This window comes from Ixodes scapularis, unplaced genomic scaffold (assembly GCF_016920785.2).
Source record: "Ixodes scapularis isolate PalLabHiFi unplaced genomic scaffold, ASM1692078v2 PGA_scaffold8__174_contigs__length_109621045, whole genome shotgun sequence".
Classification (NCBI taxonomy): Eukaryota; Metazoa; Arthropoda; class Arachnida; order Ixodida; family Ixodidae; genus Ixodes; species Ixodes scapularis.
In genome coordinates this window covers 20,313,757-20,324,055 of record NW_024609883.1, presented here as the reverse complement: position 1 = coordinate 20,324,055, position 10,299 = coordinate 20,313,757, and positions in this window count along the sequence as shown.

The window sequence follows — 10,299 nt, the reverse complement described above, 5'->3', positions numbered from 1 at the left end:
CATTCTTGGCAAAACCGGTTTTGAATTTCCCTTTTTGTTGTTTTAAAATAACCCTCAATTCATAAGAATACGAAAATCTAAATACTGCAGTACAACTTCCTCCGGTTGTTCCACTGTGAACTTTAATTCTGAAGCCATTGATCTTATCACACCTCCTTTGCTCGTTGATAGACCTGCCGTAAACGTTCAAATTAAGATGTCACCAAAAAGAATAGAAGGTGTTATAAGATCAACGGCCCCAGAATTAAAGTTTACAGTGGAAAAGCCGGAGGAAGATGTTCTGCAGTATCTAGATTTATGCATTCACATGGATCGAGGGTTATTTCGGGAATACGGAAAAGGAAATTAGAAACCGGTTTTGCGAAGAATAAGTTGCCATTCGAAGACCGTAAATGCTGGGGTTGTAAAGTCATTGGTCAGGGACACGTTAGAGAGGTCATGTTTCCTTCATATCACTGACGCCACTGTCAGAGAGGCTATTTTAGTGTCATTACAAGCGAGTGCACTTCAACAAGTCGAAACACACTCGAAGTGTGTTGATGCTACACGGGAAAACTTAGATTCACTAACAATTATGGCAATGACGAAGGGTAAAGTAATGGGCATGCAAAATATTAAAGTGCATACAAATATTTTCATAAATAACTTCGTCGTCCTAATAAAAACACGTTACCACACAGTGTTGCGCTAAGTCCCGAGCTTTAATCCAAATTTAAATTCAACTTGATAATTATGGTCAGCCATTATAAGCCAGTGATGCACGTCTGCACGCCGGTATACGATGCTCAACCAGATTGAAACGGGCAGGGTGGGGATTGAACCCAGGATCCCTGGGTTCTGCAGCGCCAGCTTTCGCTCCGCGTGCTCCGAGCTGGTGTGCGCGAGGCGCCGCGACCCCACTGGCCAATCGGCCACTCGCCCCTCGCCACAGCAAAGCATCATAGAGTGTGTGGGGGGGGGCGAGCTGGAGAGCGATATCTGCGATATTGGACAGTGGAAGCGCGTGATGAGGGCACTGTTCTCCGTGAGAGCCGAACGCCTTTCAGATGAGAGGTAGCTGAAGCTGGATGCCGACACATGCAAGAATTTCGAGTGACATCAATCAGCAGTTGCGGGTCAATGCCTTCACCATAGCTGCTATCATGACCGACAGCCTACCCGTGATGAGTCGAGAACGGTGCCGTTTCCAGAAGAACGAACGGTGGTTTGAAAACATGTTGCCCCGTTTGGGCGAGTTCCATTTCAAGCAAGCCTTTGGCGTCTCTATTGCCAACTTCAGATTTCTGCTAGAGTCTCGCAGGTGCCTCCTGGCCATCGCTGGCCGTCGCGAAGGGGCCAGGGCAGGAAACTAGATTAGCCGGTTGTATTTCTACAATTCACTACTTTCTTGCCAACAGAAAAGTGCGCGGCTGATATTACTCCTATCGAAATAATACTAATTTTACGCAGCGTTATTTTCTTCTATTGTTTTTTCTCCTTGAACGTTGCTATCGATATTACACACTCGGTCTACCGGAGCGAGGGTAGTGTGCTCCCCGAACTCACTTCATCGGAAGTGTGTTCTTCGGGCAGGGCTGGGGATTGAGCTCAGGATCACTGGGTTCTGCAGCGCGAGCTCCCTCTCCACGTACTCCGATCTGGTGTGCGCTAATCCCACTCGGCCACCGATACCCCTCAATAAAGACACGTTAAAAAATCAGTCGTTTACAATTCTCTGTAATGCCAAATTGGAGCGCCGCTCTTGAGGAGGAGGAGGGGAGGGTATGACGGGGAGGCTGTGCAGCTGCTCCCCCTCTGTACCCTCCCATCCTCCTCTCCTGCTCCCATCCTTAACGGAAAAGTTTCGCTAAACTCCCCGCTAAACTTAGCGGGGAAATGTTCCCGCTGAATTGGCGTGTGACGTCATATGACAAATCAGGTAAAAATTTGAGTATGACGCCACGTGACGTCAGACGAATAAAATTTTCCCACTAAATTTAGCGGAAAAACTTTCCGACAAACTTAGCGAAAATTTTTACCTCCAAATTTAGCGGGAAGAGTTCACCCTCATTACGTCACACGTGACAACAGACGTGACGTCAAGTGTGGCGTCATTTGGAAAACATCCCATGATGCAACGGGCGGCTACGCCGGTGCCGACGCCGCTCAGACCGGAAACGGGTTCCTAGGAGCTCCGCTCTACAACAACGTTACATCATGAATAATGATTTTTACGCCAATTGGATGATTTTGATCGATCAATGCAAGCCCAGATAAAGAAAGAAGCATATCCAACTTTGGTGTTCCGCTTCATCGCACGGAAGTCTACAAGGAGGGCCTGACACTGCTTAATTAGATTATAATTATTGTGTTGTCTCGAATAGTTACATGCTGAAACGAAAGTAGGCTCCATCCTTCTCTGCTAACCAAGATAGCCTTTGGAATGACTGACTTTGTCGTCGTCCTTTATCAATTCACAGCGGCGCTAATCTTGGTTCAAATCAGCCGAAACTCAACGTTCACACCAGTATTTTTTCGCAATGCCACTCTTCTACATGTCCTTTCTTTCAAGAATTTCTTATTCTTTATAAAATAAAATCTACGCCACGTTTCTGGCTTTTGTGTTGTTATGTTTTACTGTGTAAACACTCCTATCAATGCCACGCACTCGATCGAGTGAGGTGAGTTCGTCAAACTCACTCGAACCCAAGTGTGTTCCTCAGGAAGAAGTCGTGTGGCGCACCACAGAAATGACACTAAAGGCGAAGTATACTTGGTTGAAGTGCTCTAAACTAGCCCGTCTGACAGGGGTATGGATCGGTCGAAAGGCAGTGTAAAAGATTGATTAGTGTAGGATAAGATGACAGTTGAATTAAACGCCAATTCGAATTGTTTATCACAGGCAGGAAAGAAAAGAAACCGCTTTGCTGTAATCCCATATTTTCATAAAATTTCTCACAACCTGAAGGCATATGCGAGAGAGTTTGGAGTGAACACAGTTTTTAGTTCAGATTTTAGGTGGAACGAATTGACGCCGTTTCAAACAGCTGCGAGTGGGTGCAAAAAGGCATATCGGAAAAAATCGGTTTGTTGCGAGACTGGTGTTGTGTATGAAATACCCTTGAAGTCTGGATTTAAGTACGCAAGGCAGACGTCACGCTGCATCAATAACAGATTAACGAACATCAAAGAAACACAAAGAACAATGCACAAAACTCGGAAATCGCAAAACATATTCATGAATGTAAGAACTGCACGGCGCTCTGGTCGGAGATTGAAATCATACACAAAGAGAGGATCGCTGTAAAGAGAATAGTAAGGGCGACTGCAGATAAAATCTCTAGGCTTCGCTACATTTTGGAAGCAATTAAAAGCGTTTTCTAAAATTGTAATGTCAATCCTTTCTTTCTATGTGCTACCTTGGTTATTTGGAGGGCGAAATTGACGGTGATCGTCAAAAAGAACTGTAAACCCCTATTTCTCTACATCTGTTGACCCAAAAACCGATTTGTTTTTTTGTTTTTGTTCTTTTGTTGGATTTTTCTTGTATTGGTTTTCTTAGTCAGAAGTGCGCACAGTGTTTAGAATAGAACGGGAAGATATCCTCTTCTTCAAGTTCGGATGCGTGTTACCTTATCGCGCCGACCTGTAAGGTTGTTCACATTCTTGCATTGTGCGATGGAGACTGTGGCGCTTGAACTCTATAGACTTTGCGCTTCTGTGTTGGTGCAGGGGACCTTGAGATTAAACTAGATAAGGAGGTGGACGAAATAAATGTGTTGCCTGAGTCTGAGACGCCTTCCTATCTATTTTCTGTCTCTTCTACGTTCTGATGTTTCCTCTCTACCCCAGTCTCAGGTTAACTCAACATGGTTAATATTCACCAGCTCGCGTGCACCCTTACGATATTTTCTCTGACCGAGTCTGTGTTGTTAAAATGCTTTTTAGGAAAGTGCAGGAAATGTTTTGCTGCGCTTAGTTATTTAATGAATTCACACTAAATCGCTTAATTGTTTTTAATGGTTTAGGGCTCAAGCTGTGATTTGGAAAGCTGTAGAGCGCATTAAGCAACAGACACATAAGTTGTTTGCAAGCTGACACGCTTTGCACTTATTTTTGTTAGCCTAAGAAGAGAGGAAGAAAATTATACTATATAAAATACCATATGACAACGCGCCCGCGCTTTGCGCTTGGAGCGCTCTCAAAGTTCCCTCAGGGAACGAAGTCGACCTCATCACTGACGCGCTATCCGTGACAGGGTTTTGCGGTAGCAGATGCTCGCGCTTATCTCTGCGGACTACCCCAACACGAAGCTCTGTCTCTGACGGCGCGCCAGTGCTAAGATGGGCTTCATTCCCTCAGAGCACGCCTGATGGCGCTGAAGCTCGATGCGCGGGCACCTTGTCATATGGACATTTTTTCCTGTATTTCGCGGGCTTTTTTTTTTATTCTATTTAAAAGAAGCGTGCAAAGCGCATCATGTAGTAAGCACCTTATTTGTGTATTTTTTAATGCGCTCTACAAGTTTCCCATTCACACCTCGGCTCTTAAACGAAAAATGAAAGTAAGCCAATTAGTATTAATTAATTAAATAACTAGGCTCACCAAAACCATTTCGTACACATTCCTACGACGCTTGCTAAGAACATACAGTTGGTTGCACTCCCGCAGAGCGCTTCACTTTTTTGTGTAAAGTTTTGTGAAGTTTATCTGGCACATCCTGTAATAAAAAATAACAAAGTTTTCTTTTATGGCGTTCACCCTTCCGTCAGACTGCAAGGTTTTCAAAGTTTGTGGGAAGTCGCCATTATTTCAGAGCTCTCTATTTGCCTGGCGTGGCCTGACTGTCAAACAGATCGTTTCTCGACATTCTCGAACACCCTTAAATTGCACCACCGGGCGCCGTTTAACGGCGATTTGCCGCCTATAACAGAATATTTCAGTTGTTAACCTAGAATTAAAGAGCACAAGAAATTCGCGGAGTTCCGCTGTGGTTTACTTGAGATGTACTCTTACCTGACAGGAGCTGGAGTCCACCGGCATGCTTGCCAATGGTGGCACGATCATCCTTATATCAGATGGAGAAGAGAATGTGGGACCATATATCGCCGAACAGCTCCCACGGCTAGTCGCAAAAGGCGTCACCGTTCACACCTTTGCTCTTGGCTCGCGAGCGGAGCAGAAGTTGCAAGACGTGGCGCTTCAAACAGGAGGGAGAGCATACGCCTTCAGAGACCTTCAGAAGAACAGCATTTCTTCGCTGGCGATCTCCTTCGTCTTGTCTACCACGTCACACCTCGAGGACAGCCAGAAGCCGGTCTTTGTGAGTTTGTCACAACGTTATTAGATGAACTCAGTTACGGAACTGCCCAAAGTCAATTTCGGTCAGGAATTTCTGAATTGAAGCTCAAAACTTTTTATCTTTACAGAAGTTCATTTTTGTAGCCTCATGACTTCAAATATACAAACTAGAGCTCTTTCTGAATAATTGTAATTAACTGAGGATGCGTGCTCTAATGTACACAGTGGGACTCAAGGCTAACTTTATGGGCTAAACTTTGCTCAAAAAACGTTTTTCAATTACTCAAACAAGTTGCATGCAGTGCTTAGGCATCAAAAGTGACGTCATGGGTTGTAGTAGAGAGAAAAAAACAGTCATTTTCGGAACTGATGCAGACAAAGAAGTCATACTTGCGGCACAGCTATCTGGTCTTGGAGGCACACTGCCGTCGGTGATCGCAAGAAATATGGCCTCAGCTGCAGTTACTGATGCCATTCGTCTTTCTCTTACGCGTGTCACTCGATGGCTGTTGGCAAAGCAGAAACAATTCGATTGCCATGCAAAAATGAACACTTTTTGTATTCTTCGCCACTCATGGCGGCGATAAGTTTGGGGTACACTACTTCCCCACCAGTGTATGAAAACTTTCTATTTTTCTTATTTGTAATGGATAAACGAATATAGACATCGATCAACGAGCCCAGCTTCTCATTGGGCTTAGCTTGCGTGGCGAAGCGGCAGTTGAAAAAGGGCGAAATTTTGTGCTACCCTATTGGAAAAACGTACAAGAAACAAACCTGCTGCTTGTACAGTTCTGGTATGACACCACCGTAATTTCTTTGTGTTACTTATGCAGCTAGTTTGGTTTGGCGTTCTGCATAACTGGAGATACCGGCACCGCTATGGCTCCGGGTCTGTCTATACTGGCAGCCACTTTGCTTGCCGATATGCTTCGGTGTGGCTGGTATGATTTTGCGTCCGATGACGTAGGCGACTGCCGTCGTTCCAACAAAACGCTTATACCACGGGACCACCGGTATAACCAAATCATACATGCAGAAAGACGACCGCCATCTTCCAACAAAAACGTCCATCGTTCACCACCGCTATCGTTACATACACCATACATGTCGAAAAAGAACATAAGCCACGTTTACACGAATGCGACTTAGTCGTATTGAATCCAGTTGCCGCATTCAATATGCGGTCATGTAAACGGCATAATGCGCAAAGCGCATCGCATTTTGGAACGGGGAGGATTATCGGAAGGCGCTCGCTGCGGGAGCGAGTGAACAGCTGAGAACATGGCGGCGGCCAATCTCGTCGGCGGCGCGGAGAGCGGTCCCGCAATTTATTTCCCGAGAACGCAGGCTTTTATTGCGATCATAAGTAAGCGGAATATAGCGGAGCTGCTCGGTGAGGGCGGCCCCGTCCAAACCTTTGCGAAGTACGACTTGCGCGTCCGAAGGGGTCACAAAGGCTTCGGTGCAAGCACGAATGACACCGAGAGCTCCGAGCACTGTAGAGCACTGCATGGGAGCGCAGAACGAGCAGCTCCTACCTCGGTGCAGTTCCTGGCTCCGCAAGAGCCTCTCGGACTCGGGGTCCGGTTGGTCTGGTCGCGATCGGCGAGGTCTAGCGCGGCGAAACGCGGAGGCTTCCTCAAAGCGTGCACACACACGTCGCCTCTCGTTCAGAGTGAACCGGCGGCCCGGCCTGGAGTCCTAAACGCCTTCCGTCTCCCAACTTCTTCCACAGCACCGAAGACAGCGGGCACGATCTTTACGTTCACTGAATGCGTCGAAAGGCCTCCACGTGCGATGCACCGGAAAACGTGGTGCGGCTGGTGCCGGAACGGAACTGCATAACTTCGAGCTTTGAGTCAACGTGCACGGCAACAAACCGATCGTGACACCAAGCCGCGGATACCGCATCGCCGGTCGACAGCGGCAAACGGCCCGTTGCTCGTATCGTGGGCCGCGACTCGTACTCGGCCAACTTGGCGTCTTTTCGTGGCCCCTCGCGTCGTCGCAGCCAGCCACAAACCCGACAAACCCACCAGCCCGAAACCGTAGCGACCGTAGCCTGCGTTGGAGAAAAGCGAAACCGAAACTTAAAGCTTCCGCCCAGTGGCTTCCGCTGCCGCGGGTTTTCTAGCTTCGCGGCTTCCACTTCCGGTCGTCGCGGAGATGGCGAAGATAGAGCCATAGAGCGGTGTGGGGGTTCGTTGGCTCGTTTACGGTTACGGGACAGATGTTTTGCGGTCCGTTTCTACTGCGTCTCTGGCTCTCAACTGGACGGCACCTCTCATCGTTCAACCAGGCGTGGTCAGCCTGCGTCAGGCCGGCTCGACTCGTCCGATCGCCGGACTGCAGGCGACTTCCAAGTACGGCCGTTAGGCCTAGGATCCGTGAAACGGTAAGCGAATCTCGTCCCGTTTTCGTTCTACTTTTAAATTACGTTAGGTGCGCTACAGTATAAGCATGCGTGCCAAGTGTTCATGACAATTTTGAACTAGAATAATTGTGCTTCATTGCGGTCATTTGCCGAAAATGTAAATCGAGCAATGAACGAGGAGCCATGCTTGAAAACGGTGTATGTACGATGTTAACTTCTACCTGGGCGGCTAAGAAAAAAAAAAAGACTGGTTACGGTTGGAAGCGAGGCTGGTCCCAATGCAATGGTAAGCACTTAGAGCGCCTTTCTGAACGGCATGTAAGCAATATACCGATCAACGAGACGAGCGACGGCGAGAAGCTACGAGAGCCGGCGCCGAGCGCCGAAGATTTCTCACTCTCGCTGCTTGCGCCGCTCGGTTCTTGGGCTTCTAGAAAACGTCGCTCATCGCCTCGGTCGCTCGCACCAATCGCTTTCATAATGTGTGTCTCGTCGCGCGGCTGACTGCCGTGTTTATTCAATATAAGTCGACCTTTTTTTTTTTTTTTTCTTCTTTTTCTTTTTGGAAATTGTGACTAAAGAATTTCGACACCTACATTCGCAACCAAATTTTGCGACCCTACCGGAGGCATGAAGCTATCGAGTCACCGAGCCGGCGTTGCCGTAGAGCCGCGCCGCTTCTTGTTTCAAAAAGCTTTTGGTTGCCGAAATGGCTCGCCGCCCGCGGTGGCCGGTCGGGCGTCGGATTTCGACATCCGGCCTCTAGCGTTCCCCTTGCTGGGCAACGGGTAAGGAGTGGAACGCGATGCGCCATGCACTTTACCCTCCATCCTCGCAAACGCGCACAAAAAAAAAAAAAAAAATGTTATTTTTGTTAGTTGCTTGAGGCGGCTCGGCTCGCGTGTTGCTCATGGCGACACGGCGGCTTTGCTTGCGTCTTTGTAGTTTGTCTTCCGTCGCTTCGCACCTTTTTTCGTTTCTTGTCGTCATTTTACAACGGTGTCAGTGAAGTATTGCTGCGAATTTGCGAGGATGTCTACCCAGCTGACGAAGCTTGGGACGATGATAACATGTCCAGAAGTTCTGACGGTGATGAAGTGTTTGGCATCGCCCCGTGATTTAGCTGAGAGTGATGCAAATAAAGGTTTTTTTCTTTCTTTTGCCCAAAATTTCCCCTGTTCTTAAAAATAAAAAAAAAGATCGACCTATATTTCAATTCTTTTTTTTTTTTTTTTGTTCTGGGTGGATCCAATAAATAGGGTTCGACCTATTTTCGAGTAAATACGGTAACTTTAATTTTTATTTAGGGTTACGTCGGACGCAACTCGAATGCTTGACAGCTACGTTGGGCGTAACTTTAATTTTTATTTCGGGTTCCGTCGGACGTAACGTTAGACACTCCGTTACACTTAAGGAAAATAGGGGCTGCTGGTTCATCATATAAAGTTATAAACCAACCATTTGTGTTTAATTAAAATGCATCACTGACCTAAAAAAAAATACTGCTATCCTAGAGTTTATGCTATAGGAATGTAGCGCTTCAGATAAATTTGTTAATTTTTACTTTTAGTCCCTACCCCCTCCAGATACAACATCTGGCCTAAAGCAGTGTTCCGGATCTCCTTCCAAGACCTCAGGCGGGTCGTCATTCAATCCATGAGTCGGCGGCGTCTCATGGGCGTGTTGCTGGTGCTTACTGGATGGTGCTACCGAGGGAAAAGTGGTCGTGCTTGGGCAAGGCAAGTATGGCCGCCGTAATTATAGATATTGTTTTTACCTTTGCTCGAATTCACTTTTAAGAAATGCACAGTTCGCATGTGTGCATCTCTCAATGTTTCCACAGTTGGCTGTTTTTTTTTTTGTTTTTTTTAGTGCTCTAACTCTGTCAGCGCTAGTTTCTCTAGATCATGCAAATGGGATGCAACACTAAACCACATATGCTCTCGCAACAAACAGTGCTGTGCAGAAGCACAGTGGAATTTACTCTAGCTTTATAATGCAGCACAAAATGGTTGACTCCAAGTATAGCTACTTTTGTGACTCCGTTTAACCAAAAGCTCCGCCGAAACAAACTTGCCGCCTTATAGGTAGTGCAAAAGAACCTCGCGTGCCTAACCTGGAGAAGGGCATTTTTTTTCATAGGTCAATTTTTCCTTAAACCAATACCTTCAGCCTCCTTGAAATGTTAACATTATGTGACACACGGAAGAACAGTAAACTCTTTAATGTTGGCGAACCTTTAATTTTCGCGGCCTTTAATTTTGCAGAATTCAGTGGCTGCGATTATGTCCTCTGTGACCGATTCGAGAAGAAATAGGGGCCACGAAGATAAGGGGGTTTTACTGTACATCGGAGGAAAGAGGAAGTCACTTATGTTTGTATGCAGGAGTAAAACCAACAACAACAATCATGGTGTCGACACTTTGTAAGCCTATCTGCGTATATTGAATGATATCAATTTTGTTTTAGTTCGTTAAACATTGTTGCCTGTACATTGTGGGATGTCGTCTTCAACACGAGCAGTGGTTTTCTTCTCAAGCAGGCAGCATGGACGCGTGCCGCAGCACAACATAGTTCATTTGCAGGTGGTACCGCAGGTTGAAGGATGGTTGGCACAATATGGGGGAATCACAATTCAATGT